The sequence below is a fragment of the Nilaparvata lugens genome, chromosome 2 (assembly GCF_014356525.2).
Source record: "Nilaparvata lugens isolate BPH chromosome 2, ASM1435652v1, whole genome shotgun sequence".
Taxonomy (NCBI): Eukaryota; Metazoa; Arthropoda; class Insecta; order Hemiptera; family Delphacidae; genus Nilaparvata; species Nilaparvata lugens.
Window position 1 is genome coordinate 16748315 of NC_052505.1, and position 25393 is coordinate 16773707.

Here is a 25393-nt window from a genome sequence, read left to right on the forward strand (position 1 = left end):
TACACCATCCCTCATCACAAGCTTTGCTTAAAGAGGGATGCAACAATATTATTTAATATGATATTTTATATTCATTATTTTATAAAGAATTTGTATTCTATGTTTGTAAGTATGAATTGTATATTAATTTTTTGTTGACATTAATAAATTGAATTGAATTGAATTGAATATGAATTTTCAAAGTTGTAAAGTTCTTTTTGAATCAAAAGAAACCGGTATAATATTCTGTATAACAACCATTACTGAACAATGATGAGTATTGGTCGAAGTAGGAACTGAGTGTTTTAAACATAGGGAACAAGAATAATACTCTGTTTTAATAACTAGTAATAGTGACTATTAATAATAATCACTAATAAATATTAGTCTCTTTCAACTCGGACGTTGTGTTTCAAAAAATTAATGTAAATATTGTAACATATTTGATTTGGATAGATAAATAAGAATCCCTAGTTGAAAGATTTATAGGTCTAAGTGAAGTAATAGGCAAATATCGCCAAAGATGATAACGTTAAAGATTAGATAATATCAGACATCCTGGCTAAATTGTACAACAGCCGAAGAGGAATGGAAATAATTTTTGCTACTATATAATATTATATAAAATATTGAAAATTTGAGGTTAGGCATAAAACATTTACTGATCGGCGACCTAACGATCGACCGAGTCATACAACGTAGAATCTGACCAAACACCTTGGCAGAAATTTATTGTGGCAAAACAATATGCAACTTGAGGAACTAAAAGTCTCACGTGGCTAATTATTGTAAGATACGAAACAACTAATAATCTATAAAAAATTACTTGGCATGTAAAAAGCATATTTAAAAACCACAACAAAAATAATTAAATGTATTAAGGAAGTAGGAGGTTACTGGGCGCATGAATACTGTAATAATTTGCATGCACCAATCAAATAGTGGCAATTGATAGGCGGCAATAGTGAGCCAGTTCAAATATATTTGTATATATTTCTACAAATGATAAGAATTTGTAAAATATTGTTGTATAGTTTATGTTTTGGATATGGCCCGAAGGCAAAGAAATTATTAAAGATGTAACATAAGTAATAATTTAATATTTTGGTACGGTCTATTTGAGCCTTGAATGGCGGAAGAACAGAATATTCAAATTTTATGTAAATTTAGAAATCGGAAATGAAAATTGTAAGAATGAGAAACGAGAACCCCACTCGCCTGCCAACTACCACCATGAGAGGTCACCAAAAATTATAGAGCGCAATACCTTACTATACCTTGTAATAATTTAAAGTTAAATTGTATTACTAAATTTTCTCATAAGACTTTGTGAGGCTCATATAAAGCAAAAGTCATTTTTAAATAATTTTTAACCCCTTGGAAGAGGCGACTCTGGCTACAATAATCCAGGACCACCAGGAATTAGATCGACATCAGCAGCTCATAAGAAAATTCCGGCACGTGAGTGAAAAATATTGGAATAGTGATAGGGCGCCCTCAGTGCTTCAAAATTAAATAAGAATCAAAGCTAGCTCGTCGAAGGGTTTTTTATAAATTAAGAATTTGGTAAAAATACTTGCGCATGTAAAAATAGTATAAAAGGTATTTTATTAGATAGTAACAAATCAATCCATATATCCAAAAAGATCTATCAATCAAAGAAGTCTAAGATCTAGGCTGTTAATACATTATTTATATGATCATTAATTTCTGCAATATAATTTGCGATAATTTAATGTAGCTCTGATTCACTAGATGAATTGCTCTATTTATTCCTTCAGGTGCCGAATCTCGCACCCTGAGATAAAATATATTTATTACAAGAAATCTATTGGAAAACTATAGAATTTAATATATATATATTTGGATACTAGTTTGTCAATTTGTCATGCTGATTTTAAGAATTTATTCTAAATAGAATTTTCCAAGTCGACAAGTATTAGCAAGCTGATATCGCAGCTACATGCGAATAACTGCATATGATCATAAAAATGAAAGCACATGGTAGCGTTTCGTGCTATAAAACTCAAAGAATAGTATTAGCCTGTGATATTTTGTTGATCTCGATTATTGTTTTGTCTTATATTATATATTTCTGTCGCTCTATATATTTTTGCTCTGATTTATTTTTTGAGATATTTGTTAATATATGTATCAAATTGTTTATGGTGTACGATTCATTTTCATTCCTCACCACTATAGGATAAGTTTTATATATATTTTTTTCCAATAAATTATCAGTATTATTGTGGAAGCTCATATCTGGGCCTATAAAGATTTTTATGAGACTGTATCCTATTAAAAACCACGACCTGATTTTTATAATTATTAAAATATTTTCATGCTCTACCGATTGATGCCAAGCAGGAGGCTAATCGTTATTTAATCATAAAAAATAACGTGACAATATTTAAGAAAACACTAAAATTCCTCTGAGAAGCGAGGTATGCATTCCACTCATACAAAGAGAAGCTGACACCAGGAGCACTTTTTTTTAAGGGTTGAATTGTGTGGCCGAAATGTATGAAAACAGCATCGAAAGAAATAATATGCTGATATTATAAGATACAACCCAGTTTGGTATTGTACTCACAGTTGAAGATTAGTGCAGTACTACAGTTTTTATAGTATCTACAGACAATCTAAGATCGACAAAAAAATTCGAGTGATGAATTTCTTCAATATTTGAAATGAATTTGGCATTATCACAGTAACCATTCTTTCTCTATCAATCCTTGGCTCTGTAAATTATTGTTTCTCTCAAATAAAAATAATTTTTCATGAAAATCAGTTATATCTTTTGATTTGAGAATCATTGAAATTCCATTAACCTAAGAATGGTCAGATTCTTCAAAGACCTACATTTTAACATTGCAACAATAATTATGCTACACCTAAGATAATGGAGAGAAAAATTGCCAAAAACAAGAACTAAGCCTTTGTCGAGTTCCTCTTCCGCTTCTGTTCATTTTTGAGATCCCCACGAAAGTGCATTGAATTTGGGCCTGCTCCAGCTTCCTTCTCGATGAGAGAAGTTTCAAGCGAAGCTCCAGCATAAAAGCTTTCAGATACCAAGTCAATCCAATTCAGTGTGGATATCTTATAGAGCTGGAGAGAAGACTTGATATAAGACCACCTTTCAACAATGAAGCTCCGACAAATCTCATTATCTTATGATGGAGCACAAGCGAGAGTATTCAGATCTAAGAAAGCTTGAAATGCCAGCAGAGTAAAATCTTAGGAACTTAGTGGTCCTTTTGTGCACACTGACTTTTATTATTCCTACTTTGGAATTTCAATATTTTTACTGTAGAAGATTTGAAAACCCCCAATTGCAACATGACAGGAGGCATAGGACTGCTCACTCAATATCTTCTCATCAATTTGAAATTTTTACCCAAATAGAAATGCTATTATCTATTTATTCGAATTGATAATTCACCTAAACTTGGAGATTATTACAAATAGGAAAAACATTAATCTGATCAATTTATAGTTTCTACGTAAACCTGTAATATAATTTTCTTTGTCATAGAATGTGTGGAATGAATAAGAATAACTTTTTTCGTAATATAAAATAATTTTCTTCAAAGAAAACATTATACCATATCGAGTCAGGTTCTTCACTTTCTTTTCTCCGGAACACAAATCAGAAGCTACGCTCCTTAATTCCATCATAATTGTTCATTCATTGATAATGAATCATAAATAATATTTAAATTATAGATTCGAGAAAAATCATCATGTATTTATATTTGTTGCTATCTCTTTTCCTTTTCAGTTTTGTTCAAAATTGTGTTCAATCTCTCTCTTTTGTTCCTTACAGTAACTTGATTTATCTCGTCATTAATAGCATTCTCCACTTAGTTGGAATGAATATCAAGCAGATAAACTACCGTTTTGGGTGCATTTTCGGCTAACATAATTCGTGAAAATACACGTTTAAAAATTGATGCATCCTCCTCTTAATAAGTACAAGCCGGTGTAGGTACTTGCATGCTTACCACCAAAATGCGCTTATAATTGATTTTCAAATTCATCAGGACGAATTAACTGTAATCAGAGAGCAAGAAATTCTTGCTATATATGATTCCTCTTCCATTATAATTGATTAACAAAATAATAATAGATTCTATGAAGACAATAATCGGTTATGAGCATTTAGAGATGTCAGTCTTGCTTAGCAATATCATTTCCCTCTGGTTATTCAGTTGAACAAGTTTGTATTCTACTTGGAGAATGAAAGTTTTTCTTCTATGGGCTGAGGCAAGGAAACATTCTTTCGTGCTTCCTGTCAACAGGGAAAGCCCCAGCTACCTGTTCGTCTCATCATCAAATTTACGGTCTCTGGTTCGGTTCAGTTTAGATCGAAAACATCGAGTTTCACCTGCTCCCTGCTCGACAATGCTGCAGTGGAAAAAATCTTATCGGCCACCGACCTACTATGCGAAAAGTTCCTGTAATTTTCTCCAACACTACACGAACTTGTGGAGAACTACTTTTTTCCTAGCAAGTTATTTGTTCTGACAGATTGTCACTGTTTGTCATGCCATAGTGGCAGACAAAACATACCAGAAACCTATAAGAAATAATTCATTGAAAACTCAAATCATCGAATGATATTGGGAGAATTATGAAGAACATAATGTAGTTTGTGATGAATTGGTATTGATGAGAATGATTATTTGATATTAGTGCTCGAAGTTTGTTTTTCGTTTTCTCCTCTTTCTTTACTCATACCACATACCACAAAGCACAAACTAATAAGAAATAATTGATTGGTAATTCAAATAATTGAATGATATTGGGAGAATTATGAAGAATATAATGTAGATTGTGATGAATTGGAATTGATGAGATTGATTATCTGGTATTAGTGCTCGAAATTAATTTATCGTTTTCTCCTCTTTCTTTACTCATACCACATACCACAAAGCACAAACTAATAAGAAATAATTGATTGGTAATTCAAATAATTGAATGCTATTGGATGATTGATGAAGAGCATAATGTAGTTTGTGATGAATTGAAATTGATTATTTTATATTAAGTGCTCAAAGTTTGTTTGCCATGTTTTCCTCTTTCGTGACTCATATTCACTCTTACTCTCTCTCTCTCTCTCTCTCTCTCTTTGTCTCACAATCTCACTCATGCTTGTTTCAGAGAAAATTGGAAAACATTATGCAATTTTCATTTTGCTCTCCTCAATTATTGTTGTTATTGATTTTGTAATTATAGTACCGTATATAAGTTGATTATTTAATTTCTAAAAATGATAAACAAAGAATTAAGCATGATATAGATGATCTTTATGACAGATCTTACATATCTAATTGATCTTTCATAAAACAGATTCTTCACTACCATCTGGTAGGATTTGAACGTTTAAGAGAGTGAGGTACATATAGTGAGTGTGGTAATGTACTAGATTGAACTTTCACCGACTCTAGAGATCGGAACAATCTAGAGTCTATACATTAGCCTTCTTCGTCGAAATAGAATTATTCATATTGCAAGAAGAACTTGACAATTACCATTACTCCAACAAGAGTTCATGACCTTTCAATTTCGGGCCACCACATTCGCGTTTATTTGCTAAATTTTAATCAACGTTCGCTCAGGGACCACTTATTTAGCATTTATTTCGGAAAGTTTTCATCTTTTCATGTTTGTACGACCCCATTTTCAAACACAGTGAATACCTCATGGAAAACAGGATACGGCACACAGAGGGAAATGTTCTTGCTGTTATATGATCAAATTTGAATTCACGTTTCCCAGCTTGCTCATTCTAGAGAACGAGTTTTCTTATCTTCACCATTTCATATTTTTGTTTGCACTCTTTCCGGCACTCAAAAAAGCTCCTGTTTCATCTTATCCTCTATTTCACAGTCACTGCATCAATTCCTGTCTCTTTTCATCTCTCGTCGTTATGTTTCTGTCTCTGTCCGACTCATATTCTCGAACGGTTCCTCTTTCCTTCTCAGACTGTGTGATCATTGCTTTGAAACAGACACGAACATTTCCGTGGCATTCTCCAATAATATAAAGCAGCGGTTGCAGTATTTTCCAGTAGTCACTACTGTACACGAATATCAAACAGTATGAGAATTTACAACAGTTTACAAAAATATTTGTGCAGGTGTCTCCTGTCATATATAGATAGTTTTCTGATCACATCATGACCTATGACATGACTTGCCTCGTTACAGATAGATGTATCCATCCTATACTATCAAACGAGCAACTTCTGTTTATCTGTTTAGATACGTTTAGATGTTTAGATTTTTAGATGTTTATATGTTTGTATTTCATCGGATCTCGAAAACGGCTCTAACGATTCTCACGAAATTCAGAACATAGTAGGTTTATAATATAAAGAGTCGATTGCACTAGGTCTCATCCCTAGGAAAACTCGCTGAAGGACATTGAAAGGATAATTATTATTCATCCTTGGAAAAACAACTGATATTAATTATTTTGTCATGCATGGGTGATGGAAGTGAGTGTGCGAGTTCATGTGTGTGGGTGGAACTGTGTCAAAATTATGACTCAGCTGTTGAACTTTCGTGATCATTCAATTAGTTACTTAGTGCCGGTTGCAAAAAGCCGGGTTATTTTCAATCCTGATTAATTCCAGTAGATCCATATTTTTGATTTGGTTCACGTGAAGTTAATCAAGATTGAAATTTAACCGGCTTTTTTGCAACTGGACCTTTGTGAGGGAAATTTTTGCATTCCTCTGGGAATTAGTCTCAATTTTTCTGTGATTAGATAGAACATTTCTGTATAAATGTTATTATAATTTCTTTTTTCGTAATAGATTTTTTATGCTTTTGTACTCTATAGCGGAGCTAGGTCCCCGATTTTTATATTAGATCAAGGTACTCCATACATAATTCTAGCATTCGAAAGGGTTTTGAATAAATAGATAACATTTTTCCACTAAAATATTGTTTGCCTTGCATGATTTCAAAGTAATGTCTGTTTACACATTCTACATTCCTGAGGCTGTGGATCCATTCATTTTGGCACAAGTCTAGAGATCTTCCTCAGCAAGATAATAAACTTTTCATCGTTAGCACCTTGTTTATTATCCTCAAGTAATGTGGGTCTTATAATCGAGTTTACCGATATAGGGGGCAAAATACTGGATTGGCAAAGGTAGCTACAAAATTGAGAGCAATACATTTTATACTGTACATGAAATTCGACGGGGGCAAACTCTATGTGGAGCACTATTCAAATACATTCAACATTCTCAATCTTTAAAACCTACTGTAGAACATGGTACGCCATAGTGGAGTAGATCAATTTCCACACAGAAAACACTAAACATGTAGAGCACACATTATAGGAAATTGTTATTGTGACTATTGTATATAATTGTAATTTATCTAATATTCTCTGTAATTGATGTAGTAGTTTTAGTTGCTTTTGTTGAAATTAACATTTATTCATTTACTGAAGCTACCTTTCGCCAATCGACTATGTTTGCAGTTTGCTCCCAAACCCTTCGCTTCACATTCAGGGCCAGGTCACATGGAGTGTTTTTCAGACTACCTGAAGGGCAGGGCAGGAAGCTCTCCGATTAGCTGATTATCAGCTGATTCCCGAACGCCAACCAAATCAATTCAACCAAATTGGAGAGCTTTCTTCCCTGCCTACTCGTCTAAAAACCGCTTTGTGTGCCTTGTCCCTCATTCCACTGATTCATGATTCCATGTTTTTTGCAATCATAACGATCCAAACAAATATAGATCATAATAACATTATAGATAGGATACAAGAGGTTTTCCCACGCACTGCGTAATTTGATCAAACATGAGATATCATGAATGGGGTATTATTAATGATAATTTTGGAATAACATAGACGAGGATCCAGCAGAAAATTTTGGCTTGCCACCAAAAACAGTGTGTTGAACGACAAAACAAATTAATATCGTAACAAACGAGGCAATTTGGGCACTGTCAGATGTTTTGTTAAGTTATCACGAGCGAACAGCTACTTCAATATTGTTCTATTAGCACGTTCCGAGTGCGGATTAATGTTTGCATTCCGATGCTGACAGTAATCACAGAGAAATCCCGCGAGAATCGCGATGGTAAATTTGTGGTGCTGTTACTTCACCTCTACCCTCTCTCACTCATTCACGATCCCCATCTGCGTCTATTCAATGCGTAATCAGGCTTCCCAAGTTAATTAGTTGTGAGCACAGCTTAGCATCGTCTCCTGTACATACACTGTCACTGTACAGTGAGAGTGAAGAGAAAGACGGTTGGTAGCCTATGTAATTCTGGATTGATAGATAATGAATATCTAGAGTCAGAGAAAACTACTATAATAATAAACTGCTGTATTCTGTGCTAGAGTCTAGAGAATGGAATACGAGTAAAATCGATAGATAGCTTTACCAATTTTAAAGACAAATTTACAAAATAGATAATCCTTAAATACTCCGATTTTTGTATGTTAAAAGTCAGAGAAATCTCATTGAAGGAGAAATCTCATCTTATGAGAAGCATTTCCACGTAACAAGATAATTCAAATTCAATTTGATAGATAAAGAGTTGAGTGTGATGCTTTGCAGAATAATATTAGTCTATTAACTTCCTCCACAGCACTACTTCAATTACTTTGGTTGATTATTGTCTGTAATTGACGTGAAGAAAACAAATGAATAGGAGAAAAGAAGATTGATCAGAAACTATTAAAATTGTCGTATTACAAGTGAACCACAAAGACAGAAGAGCACACTAAAAACAACTTATTTTTCTTCAAAATTATTTTCGTTCAGCTCAATGCTGCCAGAATTCTGGTTACCAGATTTATCCAAAATACTCTGTATGGATAATGGGTAATGGGTCTTGGGAAATGATACTCAAGAATATCCTTCTCATCAACACTATATTTGAAGAGAGATAGAATGTGTGTGTGTGTAGAAAAGAACATAAATAATAGAAAATGACGTAATCATAGCCCTTACTCTCCTCTGATTGGTGGATTAGCACGACTACTGGAGTAGTTCTCAATTCTGCAAGAAGGTGGTACCACTTACTGGGTCGTATCTTTACACTTCATAACATTTTTCTTGAGTCTAACTACCGATTGCACGTGGAATATATTATTTTAACCATAATTGAGCTTATAATCGAGCTCCCTGGGCTGGAGAATTCACTCATGAACAATTGTACCGATCTTGAAACCCACAAATTGTAATTATATGTGAATAGAACTTTAAAGTTCACTCCTATACTATTAAACAAGCAACTTCTGTTTGTATGTTTATATGTTTGGATCTCGAAAACGGCTCTAACGATTCTCACGAAATTCAGAGCATAGTAGGTTTATAATATAAAAATTCGATTGCACTAGGTCTCATCCCTGGGAAAACTCGCTGAAGGACATTGGAAGGATAATTATTGTTCATCCTTGGAAAAACAACTGATAATAACTATTTCGTCGTCTGTTGATGATGGAAGTGAGTGAGCGAGTTCATGTGTGTGGGACTGTGTCAAAATTATGACTCAGCTGTTGAACTTTTGTAATCATTCAATTAGGTACTTGGTGCTGGTTGCAAAAAAGCCGGGTTATTTTCAATCCTGATTAATTCCAGTAGATCCATCTTTTTGAAATGATGGTCTTCTCTGATTTGGTTCACGTGATGTTAATCAGGATTAAAATTTAACCGGCTTTTGTGCAACTGGGCCTTTGTGAGGGAAATTTTTGCATTCCTCTGGGAATTAATCTCAATTTATTGTGAAAAGATAGAACATCTCTGTATGAATGTTATTATAATTTATTCTTTCGTAATAATTTTTTTATGCTTTTGTACTTCAGAGCGAAGATCGGTCCCCGATATTTATATGTGAATAGAACTTTAAAGTTCACTCTGTATAATTAGGTAAGTCAGAATTGAAATTAAAGACAGCTGAAATCAAGTGTCGGCGGAAAAAGGAAAGACTGTGTGCTATCTCCCAACGTTGGCTAACGAACTCGATCTGTATATTGCTTTATAGTACATGTGTTGAAAGTTTGAAGTAGATTGATGAAACCAATCAGAAATAGTCGTCGAACAAACAAATCCACAAACGGACAATCGGTAAGAAATCACTACGCTCGTTCAATTGTATTGATTGGGGAAATCTCGCATATGGTAATACTGTACTTTTCAAGAATGCTGCTGATGTCCTATCAGCTGTTCGATTCAAATCTCTGATTGGAATCAATTTCAAATATTCTCTATGACTTTTATATGGGTTTCTCCTCTTCTGATGATTGAGTCTATCTATAGCCTACACAATACATAGTTATTTTGAGAGCCTATCCTTTTTTGGTCTGAAAAGGACGAAGGAGTCGGTAAATTTTGTTGTTCAACGAACTTAATCTGTAAAGAGGTTCGAAGAGTATGTGTGTTTCAGCTTTGAAGCTAATCGATCAAATCTTTCAAAAGTTATTGTAGAACAGATGAACAGCGATTTTGGTCTGGATTTGAAAGTAGGAACTCGCTAACGTTTGTTCAATAAGGGGTGAGTGAGTTTGACAGGGAGAACATTCCTAACTTGAACTGGAAAACTTTTGTATTCTACATTAATTTTTCAGACCTCATCAATAGTGAATCGTCATGGTGATGTAGTTTCCAGGAACTACATGATTCTTGAATCTTTTCAAGAATTCAATTCAAGAATCTTGAATTCAAGAATCTTGATGATTGTGATAATAATAATTGTTGTATAATGTTCACATTACAATGATATAATCCTATATTACTATGATTCTATAATGTTCAGTTTGATTTCATTATTCCTTCATTACTTGAAGTTCCACATTTAAATTGATCAAGATGAATATTGAGTCCTAAGGAGAATATCGTCAAGCAGTTATCTCATGAAATAGTATTTTTTCCCATGTCTTTCATGATTAGCTAGCCTATTTTCTCATGAATAGCATTTGGAAGAAAATTAGGGTGGCATGGCGTGTTACTAGTAAAGATCTGCATTGCGTTCGCCATAAAGTTGAAGTTTTACCACTTTTCTTTAACAGAACAAGAATCCATTAACCTTTTTTCTATCTGCGTGGTAGAAAATATGAGGAGGCGCCGTCGGTATAATTGAATAGCAAAGTATAATAATTGCTGAATATGATTGACACGTAAATAGCAACAGTTTGGCGTGACCTGTAAACTTAGTTTCAACGCAATTATTATTATTTTCTCTATTTAAACCGCATGAAAAGTGTCAAAGACTTGTCAAAATGAAAATGTCATCCTGTAGTCTGGTTATTGTAATTTATATTCCTCTAAGAATTGAATTTTCTAGCTTGACTTGGATTGTCGTTTGGCTACAATACCAGTCCCAAGTCTTCCAATTCAATGAGAAAGTAGAACCATAGAGAAACAATAGCGTAAGTTTATGCTATTGTTTCTCTTTGGTAGAACCTTCACAGCTGAGGAGAAAGCTCTATTTCATAAGCAGCAAAACAATAATTTAGGGCTTCATAATGAGAAAAATTATTTGTGAATGAGTTTCTACAAGGTACCTAGAATACATGTATTCTAATACAATTTATTCTAGGTACATTTCGCTTTTATACATCGATACGGGATCATCTCACAGAAATGGTCTCTCTCTCAACAACTGGTCAACTCTGTTCTACCCAATCTTGTTATTGATCTATTTTATGTGCCTCAAATCCATCACAAAATAGAATACAACTCATATTAGGAACAGCTAGAATTTCATTTCCTGGATGAAGATTTGAGTATTTCGAAGAAAGCTTATCATCTTTGATCACAATCAGAAAGCTTTCTGGGAACAGGAATGTGGAAAGCATTTAAATGATGTGACCACTGATTAGATTCTTCAAATTTCCAATATAATCATTCATCAAATATCAAAGTATGATCAAAAGTATTGAAGATTATCCAAATTATTATCTTGTATACTATTTGTGACATCTTAAACATATTCATGACTTCAAATTATGATACTATCAAAAGTAGTCTCCTTGAAACGAAATTGGACCATCATTAATGATGTGGCTAATGTGAGATTCCAATATATAAGAATATCTTTTTCAGTTTTTAATGAGATCATTTCGAACCAGATCATTGATCCATAGGTTTTACTGATGTCGGCTTAGCATCATTACAGTTTCAGTAACTTTTTGTAATTTGTAGTATATAGTGCTTCTAGAATATAGAAGATATTTAGTTTCAGTTTCAAGTGATTGGTCGCTTATTGATTCATGAGTTTACTATTTTAGGCATAGCACAATAATTCAGATTTTCAGTTACTTTTTTGTAATAAATGGTACTTGTTATATAGAGGCACGTAAATACACATACATATACATAACTGCCATTGACAGTTTTTGATTATCACTCATTTATTAATTGATTTGCAATAAGAAATACGTACAAACAGCATGAATGTAACACAAACTGTGAAAACAATACATAAAAAAACTATAATGCAAGAAAAACCTTCTGCACAGATAACAAAAGAACACCTTGAGTGTTGGCAGTGAGTCACCAGATGGAATCATTTACAGTCATTTGGATATCATTTTAATTTTGATTTTTTTTCCCATATTATAATCGGAAGATATTTTCTCATAACCCTAACTTTGACCTTAACTTAACCTTACCTAACCCTAATCTTATCATGGAGCTCTCTGCTAACCTCAACTCTGACTATAAGTCAACCTTACCTAACCCCCTAACCTTAATCAAATAGTTACAAAAATATTCAGTTATACGAGTAGATATCATTCGAAATGGAACTCCCTTTAGTTATTCCTCTCTTATTTCTACCATACACCATATAAATGACAACAAAAAATGCTGGCAATAAGAATTGAATAATACCGGAGATGGTTTGATCGTTTTCCGGTAGAAAAATCTTGAAGCGACGTATTTTTCACTTGGCAGATTGCAGTAATCGCGATTAAGCCGACAAAATAATCGCAGGGGAAAAGCAGAGTAATGGAGATGTCCAATTCAATGTGAATAAGTCGGTGAGCTGAAGAAGTTGTGTGTGGGAGGAATCGGTAGTTTGGTGAACTATTCGCCGCTGGCATACTTGGAATTGTTTTGCATCGGGTGAAATGCGACAGTGAGACCACTGCGCTCCAATATCCTTTAGCGGCTCCTTACTGTCACGTCGAGCTCCCTGCCAACCAGCTCAGCATATTTTATGTGTTTTCCAGCGTGAACAGACCCAACTTTTCCCAACGCATAGTTGCAAAAGAGATAAACGGGAATGCTCTCTCTCTCTCTCATTCTCTCGCAAATTTGCTCTCAATCTTCGCAACGATTTCCTCCATCGCCTTTCTCATCTCAGAGCCAACGAATATTACTGAATGTGTTATTATGGTGATGCTGCCCACATGATGAATTCTGATTTTTTTTTTCATTTCATAACCAACAGAGAAAATGTGTGCCTTAACAGAACCCATCTCGCATAAAATTCTTGGCCGGTCGCTTGCTTCCTATTACGATCAATACATTGTAAGGCTTTATTCTATCCATTCAGTGTTCTTATTTTGTGACAATTGATTTTGGAATTCGATCTTACTAAACTGAATGTGCTATCTTCAACCATTAACTCGGAGACAAATCAAATAAAATTTAATCTCTTTAAAAAATTGTTCACATATAAATGCAAGTTGTTCTTAACATGGAATGTAGATACAGGAATGCAAGATTTCATAAGCAGTTTGCTCATGGTACATTATAGATTGCAATGCATTCTGATACTGAATTATTTCCAATCATGGAAAATGAGTCTGTTAGAATAAATCAGTTTCATAGAGGATTCAAATAAATATTCTCCACGACTTCTTCCTGAGATTGGACATTACTGTAGTTGAATATTTGCAAGAGATATTACATAAGAAGAACTCTCGTGTAAACGTCACAACGCAAAGATGAAGGTGGGGATTGAATATTAGAAGCTGAAATCCAATAACTGATCCTTGTTGACAACCCCTGGAATTGTGATATTCAATCAAATAGTCTCGACCCTGAAAATACTCGCGATGAATGAATTTCTGAATGAAGTTAATCATTCACGCTCACCGCTATGCAAATACGACTTCATTCCTTAAAGATCTGCATAGGCGGATCAGAATTAAGAGAAGTAAAGCATTTGTCAGTCATGATTTATTACTCTCAGTAAAAAGGCAAGTCTGTAATGTTTTTTCTCATATTTCTGTATAGAAAAAACCCTCCATCGGTCTATTCTGCTGTTTTCATTATTGAAAGAGTTTGCCTTCAGCGCGGAAGATTAATTGTCCCGGTGGTCATTCATTACTTTCTCGTTTTCAATGCTCTATTATTCTCTGGCAAACGCCGATAGCTTCCCAATAGAATCACAGCGGGCATCTCAATATACCGTTTCACCTCCAACCTGTGGATTTTTATACCGGCTAGTTTACAGAGTGAAACTAATTACTCCCCATATATCATCATTGGCTAGCCTTGTTTCTTTTTTGTAATAATGATTTAGTCTCCGTCTTTCATTTTTTTTCTAGTTCAGAAAAGTGATTTATGATTTGTGCAAGTTTTGATTATGAAAGTATTCTGGCTGGTGTTAATTCATTCATAGAACACGATTTTCGAGAATCAATTTGAAGGTTCCTCTCTACATTGTTGAGAGCTCTTTTAGCATTGTTGAAAGCAGTTCAATATGATCGAAAATACTTTGGACCAGGAAATTGCGAGGATAATATCTATTCTATGCCGCCCTCTAAGCACATAGCATAGCTGTCCCTTCACCCTGCATTCCTCTCGAGGAATAGGTGAAAAACTACAAATATTGTTCCTCGACTGTTGGGTACGAACAAACGGTTAGGTCTAGCTTTCAGTTAAGGTCGCGTTCGCGTTCGACCTTCATGTAAAGGTGCGTACAGAATCACGCTCTGCTCCTCAAACAAGCGTTACTCGAGCAGATCGCTAGATGATAGCAGGTCAAGCAAGAGCAGAACGCGAAAAGAGCGCGTACAGACTTACGCTCTGCTCCGCAAACAAGCGTTACTCGAGCAGATCGCTAGATGTTCGCAGGTCAAGCAAGAGCGGATCGCGAACAGAGCGTGTAACAGAGCTCGAGCTTGGCAAGTTCCTGTCAATAGCAACCAACAACACTTTTACTATCATTATCTTTCACTTGTTTTCTTGGTGCTCATATTGTGTTGGAAGTAAATTCTCGTAAATGCTATAAGAACACTGTACCATGATACACAAATAATAATCAATACAGGTGATAAACGACTGGACGAAATGGTAGTCAACCAAGGAGTGAGACAAGGGTGTAGTTTATCACCCACTTTATTCAATAAATATCTTGACCACATTTTCCAAAAATGGGAATGTAGAGTAGTTTTAGGAATAGAACTTGAAAAGAACGTTCACCTGAATGCATTGTTATTTGTTGATGATTTCTGGATAGTGCAGGACAATGAAAATGACCTCCAAAGATCAGTCCATATCCTCAATGAAATAGGTCAGAAATATAATTTAAAAATATCAACTAAGAAAACAAAAATTATGGCATTCAGAGGCAAATATCCGGTCAGATCGAAAGTTGTTATTAATAATACAGTGTTGGAACAAGTTTCTAATATACATATCTAGGAATTGACATTAGTTACAAAGATGAATTAGATATTGTGAAGAAAATAGGAAAGTTCCAAATGATATGTGGAAATATCAGCAGGACTTTGGGTAAAAAAGCTAGAACAGATACAATTATGAAATTTTATAAGGTAATGGCCGCTCCAGTCCTCCTCTATGGTAGTGAATCATGGGTTACTACGAAGCCACTTGAAAGTAGAGTGCAGGCAGCCGAGATGAGATTTCTCCGAAGAACCAAGGGATGTGACAGAAGAGATCATTTCAGGAATGAAGATATTAGGAAAGAATTAAAAATCTGCAGCATGAATGAAAGAGTTACGGAGAATCGGCATCAATGGAGGGAGCATGTTCAAAGGATGTCAGCTGAAAGAATACCATTTAAAGTCTATAATTATCAGCCAGTAAGCAAAAGAGATGTTGGCAGACCACGCAAGCGGTGGCAATAAAAGGATTTTTTATGTTTATTTGAATAATTGGCTAGATGTGAGTCGGAACAGCTTAAAGCCTAATCCTTGTTTGTAAGAAGAAGAAGAAGAAGAAGAAGAAGAAGAAGAAGAAGAAGAAGTAAATTCTGTTATTATGACGAGTCTGTTCGTTAAGCCGCCATTTTGTGACGTTTCTGTTATACCTTTATTTGGGAGGAGACTGTCCAGCTGGGCCAATGGCAGGCGTTCATGCCCTTCACTAATAGCAGTACTCGCCTGCAAGTATAAATCCTGCTGCTCTTATATTTAGTTTTAGTTTATCAGAGATTCATATTTTATATTTGATATCCATCTTTTTCTAGGTCTTCCTATATATATTTTCCTATAGGGTGGTAGTTAAGAATTTTCAAGGGAATCCTTTCTGTTGGCATTCTGTTGACATGCTCTCTCCATTGGTTGCGATATGATATAACTTTTTCATTCATGTTAAAGGCACCCAGCTCTAGATGGGTGAACTGATGTAATGCAAAAGATGAATAAGCGATTTAAATATTATTTTAATTTTAGATTGATTCAATGATTAATGTAATTTTAGATTACTGTACTGTAATAGATAGATATACAATTATACTATTGTGAGTCGTAGCAGGTAAGAGCCTAAACCTTGAATGAAGGAAGAAGGAAGGGTTTATCAGAGATTTACAATGGTGTAACAACCGTAACCGGTTTTTCTAACTATCAATATAATCTGTGTTTTTTGACAATTTCTTAGTCTTTTTATTTTATATGAATAATTACCTCAATATCAACTTCTCAACTACACAAAAAGTGAATTTCTTTGCTCCAAGGCCCAATTCCTTAATCGAATCTATAGGTTTAACCTGTTTATGGTCCATTAGATTCAATTATATGTCTTAGAAACCGGAACACTTATAATAATTATTGAATAAAACTTGTAACGGATGTATGAATAAAGCTGGTTTCTCACATATCAGTACCAATGAAAGTGATTAATATGTGAAAATATATAATTTCTATGAGTTCTGATTAGACTGTTCCCACCCAGCAAGGTTGAATGACTATTTCACCTCACTGATATGTAGGAAGATACAGCGTTAGAGGTATTTTTCCCCAAACATTTTTGTGATCTATTCCTCCGCCATCAAGGATAAATCCGTTACTCTTCTAGATTTTCATTGAATTCCATTTGAGAAGTGATATAAATCAAATCAAAATCAAATCAAATCAAATTTATTTGCCATAATATCGAAAATACAAATCAAAATAGACAATACAAAGTTTTACACATTAATATAAACAATTTCTATAAGTACATAAAAATAAACTTTGATAATAAAACTTATTATATAGGCGCTGCCTGCAAAACCTCTAAGGTTTGTGTGCTGGCAGCGAGTATCAATAACAAAATACAACACTAACAAATTTATTGAAGTGAAAAAGAAAAAAAGAAATGAACTTGGACTTAATTACGTATTTAAAAAAAGTTGTTAAAAGTACTTCATATGTGTATAAAATGAGCTATGTTTATTGATTTGATCCAGTCTGCTTTTTTTTATATTAGTTATCATTAGTTTTTTATATAAATCATCAAATTTTCTAATATATGTTAAGCGAAGTTTTTTCAAGTTTTACTGATGTTATCTCACGAAGAAAAACCGTTTCGATTACCATGCTCAATTTTTAATCTCCTTATGAATGTGGGTGAGCTTCATTGAAAAAAGTGAGTAGTGGAGAGTATGAGTGGAATATGTGAGAGAGTAACAAGTGTATAGCGGAATCAGTGGGAGTGTGAGAGAATGAGAGAGAGAGAAAATCAGTGAGGGAATGTATTACATCGATCCAGCATAGGGCTGCAGATGGCTTATCATTTATTCAAAGCTTTGACCTAGAGGTTGGCGCAAGGCTTATCCGTGAACAGTAGTAGGTTACCAGCTGAAATTGTTTATTCATTTCACATAGAAATTGTTAGCTTGTTTGGTAGCGTCAAATTGATTCTTGATATTATGACTGAGAGCAATATTCCACTGAACTTTCTATTTTTTATTTCCAGAATACTAGAGTCATGTTTGGGGAAATTCATTTTTTTTCAATTGAATCTATGATTGATACTGTAATTGCCAAGAATTATTGAATTGATACGTATAATTGACATCAAATGGAATGGAAATATGATAAACAATTCAGCAGGCTTGTGCATACTAGATTACGCAATGTGTTGCTTTATGATGATGCAAACTAAGCTCTGTGATGATCTCGTGATAACATGTTAACATGTAACATGTGTGTGATAACTCATCAAGCTAGACTTCATACATCAGGAACAGTAGTCTTCTAGAATAAGTACGATAAGTAGAGGAATGATTCGAATTCGAAAATTCTATTTGAACATCGTTGTAACGTCGAAATGTAACCCCCTACTGGGAACAATTCGTATCTATTTCATTCTAATACTTCCCTAGTTCCTATCCGATCACTTTATTAGATTTGGAATGATTTATATTGCTCTCAAGCCAGCATTAATTTCATGGTGTTGCATTCTCTCACTTATCGTGTGTCATTGCTGTTTTGAAAATGTTGGATTCAGTCCAAGCCCATTAAACATCTCATCGCTATCGGGAACGCAACGGCCCGTGCGAAGGAACAACAGTCGAGGGCAAGACTATCGATATGCAAGCATCGAGTATTGTGGGCCATTAGCCAAAGCTCCTCCACTCACATAAATGATTGGAATGGTTATGAGTGGGCTATCAGTCTCTGTAACCGCAACAGAAGAGAATCCCCCCTCACACCAACCCAACAACAATTCATTCAACACGATTATCAATGCGAAATGAACAATATGAAATATATATTTAAATTCAACATTACTGTCATTAAATTCAACTGACTACTCATCTCTCACTTTGTCATTATTTAACAAAAATGTTCTAGCATCCACTTACCATTACGGCTGTGCAAAGGCTAAAAGAAACTTCCTACTGGTGATATTTTTCGAAGTTTTTTGATTCGTTATCATCAAGCTATCAAAATGAAAAAGTTTTCTCAGGAAAACATTTTTTCTCCGATCATTAATTTTTGAGATATGAGCGACTAAAGTTCAAATTTTCGGTACAGAACATTTAAAATTCGGTAAGAGATAAATGCATGAGATTTGAAGGAAAAAATCCTTTATGGTATTGTTGATCTAGTAGAACTAAAATTTTCTTAAAATATCAGTTTTTGAGAAAGTTATTCAAATTACCAAAAATAACTCAACTGAAAGTTATTTTTGGTAAATTTAATAGCTTCCTCAAAAATTGATATTTTAAGACAATTTTTATTTTACTACATCAATAATACCATGAATAATCTATCCTCTAAATCTCATGGATTTATCTCTCACTGAGTTTGAAATGTTCTGTCCCAAAAATTAAAACTTTAGGCGCTCATATCTCAAAAAGTAATGATCGGGAAAAAAATGTTTACTTGTGAAAACTTTTTCATTTTGATAGCTTGATGATATGAAAAACTTTGAAAATTATCACCAGTAGGAAGTTTATTTTTAGCCTTTGCACAGATTAACATTGAGTACACATCAATTTTTACTCAATATAAGGATTGTTGCATTGCAATTTGCAAATCACCCTTACTACTTCAAAGTGTTATTCCTAATATGCTACCTGCTACCTTGATAGCTTACGTTCTGGTTCGATTAGTACTTTTCTAGAATAACAAGGTGGTTGTTCCCATTTAAGGAATCGATTAAAAACTTTCGTCGTTGTAATTTATTCGAATTCTTTATTGAAACTACTTCAACTTGATTGACATTCAGTTATTGCTTCTCATTCTAAAAGTTGTAATTCCAGAAACTGATTGAGAAATCTCGAGATTTTTACGGAAATAGCGGAGTAGACAGTCAATTTGAAAAAGGAATAGTCTTCATCTTTCACCACTTTATCACTTTATCACTTTGTCACTTTTGGATCTTGACTCTTAAGCCCTGAACACACACATCGATTTTTGTTCGTACGATATTTTGCCGTCTTCATGAATTCTATTAGATTAAACGGAACTTGAATAACATAATCTGTTTGAAATCATCTGTTTAATCAAATAGAATTTATAAGGACGGCAAAATATCGTACGAACAAAAATCGATGTGTGTGTAGCTAGCCCAAGGAGCTCCATAGTAGCTATCAGCAGATGTTCAAATTATAATAAGATCTGATGCATCGATAGTCACCTTTCGATTGTGAGTAACTGAGGTATTTGTCAGAACGTTATGGACTTGCTCTTGAGATTCCGAATAAATATTCATAGATTCTCAATATTATTCTTCTGATCGTACACACATACGAACAATACAATACTACCACTTGAAAACGTGATTATGTAATTTGAGTTGCTGTGATGAAGCTGACTGAATTTTATGTCTTGTCGCAAAAATTTAGAATTACTATTTTATGCGTTTTCAATATTTTCGATTCGATAAAGAACTGGAAACATTCTCTTTCAGAAAATCATAAGGAATATAATATTTTTTTCATTTCTAAAACAAACGCTAAAGTCTGTAAGTGTATATTCCATTTATTCCTCTCTTTGCTCTATTTTGTTTCCTGATAGTAGTACTATCGTGAAGAATCACTTGTACTCTACTATTTTCTTTTATCACACGACCGGTTCCGATGTGTATTCATCCCATTATCAAAAAGATTAAATAAAGTTGGACACTTGATAATGGGTTGAATACCCAAAACCAGTCGTGTCTTCAAAGAAAATCAAATCAAATTTATTCTCTTCAACACTTTACGAAATTTATGTATATTGCACAGCACAACAGTAAATACAGTACTACTACAACATAACATAACATTCATAAGCATAGCGTAATAAAGACTATAGTAACAATAGTAACAATTTGTTGTTCTGTACAAAATACAGAATATGACAGTAATGAGAAATACCCTTACATAGGCTATTGCCTGTGAGTAAGGGTGAATCTGGATTGAAATGATTCAGATGAAACTTGTATGAGAACTTAACAGGTAAGGATAGTAAAGAAATAAAGAGATTTGAAATTTAGTTTTCGCCCCACTTGGATGTAATGAGCTGGTTTTCATGCGTCATATGGAGGCCGAAAAAGATTGTTTTCTGACCAGGCCGGTAAAAGTTTTACGGCCCTAGGGCTGTAAAATAACTTTGAAGTCAGCTGATTCTGATTTGATGTGAACGTGTTGGTTTACAAAATGGTTTATGAAACAGAGTTAGTTTATGCTTCTAGAAATTGAATAAAGTATTTTGCAATAAGATACTATAATTTTATTTGGATGAATGAAATACAAATAAGATAATATTATAAACTATTCAGATTCGATTTTCATAGTAAGATAGGATTTCTAACCTCAACTTCCGCAGTCGACGATAACAAGCATTGTTGACATCTTGATTGTCCAAATTTCAATTGCGCTAAAACAGCTGATCAAAAAACTTTTCATTTTGAGTTCATTATTCAAGAAACTAAACATTCATAATAATATCATCTTATTGCCATTTGAAAGAATAAACAAGTATAAACTAAACATCCAACATTAAAACATAATTGAACATAATATTTTAGGTTATTTAGACAAATTGAAATCTACCCAAACCCAGCTGAAGCCCAAACCTGGTGGATAATTTTGGAACTACTTGAAACTATTTAAAGCAACATATTTTTTCGGCCATGTTATTCATTATCAAAATTTTGGAACAGAATAGTTTTGGGCCATGCCTGTTGTTCTTTCCCGATCATAGTTATATGATTTGTAATTGTATCCACTGAAAATTAAAAAAATAAAGATACTTGTACAATTTCCTGATATTCAGATTACCATACCTCAGATTTGCTAGAGCTATGACCTTTCAGTTTTGTGCCTAATAAACAATTATTCTTATATATATTGTTGTTTTTTGTGTGGCGAAAAATAGCGTTCGCACCGCGGGCAAAAATGTGTTTCCGGCTCTCAATCTTTTCTAGTCCTCAGCCTACGGCCTCGGACTTGAAAACCGATTTCGAGCCGGAAAAGTCTCATTTTCGGCCCTAGGTGCGAAATATACTATTATGTTATTGAAAAATAAAATTTACCGGAGCTTGAGAACGTCCACTAGTTAGTAACCTACTTGCTGCATCTAGAATAAGTTGGGTATAAAACTCTATAACCTATAAACTGAGCTAATGATATTTTCGGTTCCATCCCTACCTATTTCGTTTAGCCAAAGATTCACAATTTTTTTGTACACTACCAAATATGCTGCATCAAATTCTCTGAGTTTGTTGGGAATATTCCTGAAAAGCATATAAACTATGTAATAAATGTTTGTGGATGAATATGTTTTGTTAATTCTGGGTGTTATTATTCCTGAAATTGTAGCTGTTCGGGTGGGAAATGTGTGGGTATTTCTAATGAAAATATCAGTATGGTGCTTATACATATAAATTAGTGCATTTTTCACAAATAATTGCCTGATATCCAAAACATTGAAGTCTATATACAGGTCATGTGAGTTGGATCTACTTCAATGCTACTCTCAAAACAGCTTTCTGTGCTACTTCTAAAGGTTCCAAATTAGTTTTGAAATTAGGTTTCAAATAGAAGGGTAGACCTATTACAAAATTACTTGTATATTCAGTTAGTGATTCTATATGATGAAAATATAAATTTTAAATTTAATAAGAACAATATGAAAGCTTGTAGTACCCTTTATTATTTGAAATATTACAACGACTAGTCTCAACAATAACTAAATAAAGGGTATTTCGTCCATATTTTAAATAATAAAGAGTACTACAAGTTTTTATATTTTTCTTATTAATTTTTTAAAAGTGAAGTGTTTTTATTTTAAATTTAATACGCTGGTTCTGTCTTCAACCATTATTCAAAGTTATAAACCCATTATTAGAAGTTTGTGATGCATGTATTTGGTAGAAGTACTATTGTATCAAGTGTATATTGTGTCGTCAAGTATAGGAGTCAAACATCGGTTGAGCGGTGTGAGGGAGGTAGGAAGAGTTAGAGGGAATTAGCAAGCGATACATCACACTCACACGCAGCCGATAGCGTGCTAGCCCACTAATTATTATGGCCGATAAATGGTGAGCCGAGTGCCTAAGTGCCCGGATCGAGAGCTGAAGCTGGTCGTATCGACCGAACAAGGTCCCAGGTCTAGGGTTCGCGTCGCAAAGCTAAGCAACCAAAGCAAGCGACGGTTCTCGCCTCTCCACTCTACATTTTCCACCGGCCACTCACCGCCTTCTCCTGCCCAATCGATGTCACACGTCCGCGGCGGCCGGTCACCCCGGTAGTAGGTAGGCACCAGTTCCCAGAACGCACACATGTCAAACCGGTCACCACGGCAGATGAGGTACGCAAACTTTTCTATTGTGGGGTTCCCTACCAACATCGTCGAAATTTGGGAAAATAATAGTTTTGGCCTAGCCTGTTGGTCTTTCCCAATCATACTCATATAATTTGTAATTGTATGCACAAATGAATAACCCATTAGGCGTGTACATTCCTATGAACCAGAATTCAATCGTGGAATTTCCTACGAAGAACTGCTACCTGAAATGAACTTGTATATGTTACAGTTATCAGTCCAGTAATATAACTGTCACTGTTATTCGTATGGAGCAGATGAGTAGACTCTCGTGCAATGAAAATAATTCTTACACAAAGTAACTCAAGGTGACATATTTTACAAAAAATACATAATTTCCTAAATAAATGTGCTGTTACCTTAACGACCAGCAGCAGTATATATTTTGAGAAATATACCAGGTGTCAGGAAAATCAATACAAAGCCTAAAATATTGGAATAGTCTCAATAATTCAAAACTAGAAATCATAATGTTCATTATTCATGAAAGTTTCCTACAGTGAGAATACAGTTTCCTACCTAATTAAACTTGTGAAAATGAGAGAAAGACTCATTTTCATCTACGTTACCATGACTGTTTCAGACAGTCCATCAGTTATCAGCCTGCCCATTTCATAGAAAATTAATCCTTATATACTCTGGAATTATGGAATATAATAATATTCTGTATGGAATATAATAATGCAAGTATAAGCTTCTTATTGTAAGTAGGAATCTAGAAGTAGGAAATAATTTTCTAAATCGAACTTTGGTATGACTTTGGTATTCAAATATTAAATTCCACGGGTTTTCGAAAAGGTTCTATATCTGCATGGGAAGTATCAGTCATAAACGTTAAAAAATAGATGGGATGTCTTTAAAATACCCATCCCAACAGTCTCTCTCACTTCCACTCATATATGCAGAAAAGTAACAGAAAAATATGATCGATACAGGAACAATAGCAGTAGCAGATTCTTCAAGCCACAAGTAACCGTAACAGATACATGCTGAGCACAGGTTGCAGTTCTTCGTAGGAAAGTCCACAATTGAAATTTGATTCGTAGGGAACGCCACGCTCAATAGGTTTGTAGGAAAAAGTCACCGTAGTGGGTGTCACGTAGCCGCAGTAGGTACATTCCAGAACGAAACATGGTACTTCCCAGAACATGTACAACCTCGCCACTCAATGCTGATGTGGCCAACCAGCAAAACAGGGCCTCTCCTCACCATGTACATATCATTAGCACTAGTGCGCTAATTCTGGGAGTGCAAGATTTGGAATTACCTGTGGTGTTTAACAATAATTAGTTTGGATTTAACCAGGACCTCCTTTATAATATTTATACTGATAGAACCCTTCTATATAGAATCAAATAATATTCTATCATGCTGGCCTAGATTTTAGTTAACTAGATTAAGTACAAGATTTGAAATTACCAATGATGTCCAGCAAATAGTTTATATTAGACCCTTTCATGTTGATTGGAATAATTATACTATCATACTGGCCCATATATTAGTTAACTAGATCTCTGAATAGGATAGCTAGAATGTTCTATATTGATAGAACAACAATCTACGAACGATTTTTTTGTATATGGCCTATACTATTGATCCAATCATAATTATATATGTTTTATCGAATGAAATTATTAGTACTCTTTTTGTGACGACCAATTATTTTTTCAATCGAAAATAATAATTCTTTTGAACATTTCATGTTGAGATGAATACGGTACTTGAAAACGGTCTTGTCATCAAATTAGATAGAAAAGATAGATAGATAGATAAATGACTTTTATTTACACTTTACAATAAAAGTGATGTGGGCGAAATTGAGGCAATAGAAGCCCCCTCTTCCATTTAACCCACGATGATGAGTAACATAGAAATAACAATATACATTACAATTTGAAATTAAATGATAATTAAAAATTATAAGGAAACTACTAAA

At 34.1% G+C, this 25393-nt stretch overlaps 1 protein-coding gene across 1 annotated transcript in view; it reads left to right on the forward strand.

Annotated features, from left to right (window-relative positions):
- Positions 1 to 25393, forward strand: part of LOC111048413 (sodium channel protein 60E) — a 245360-nt gene that overhangs the window by 64788 nt on the left and 155179 nt on the right. The window lies entirely within an intron of this gene.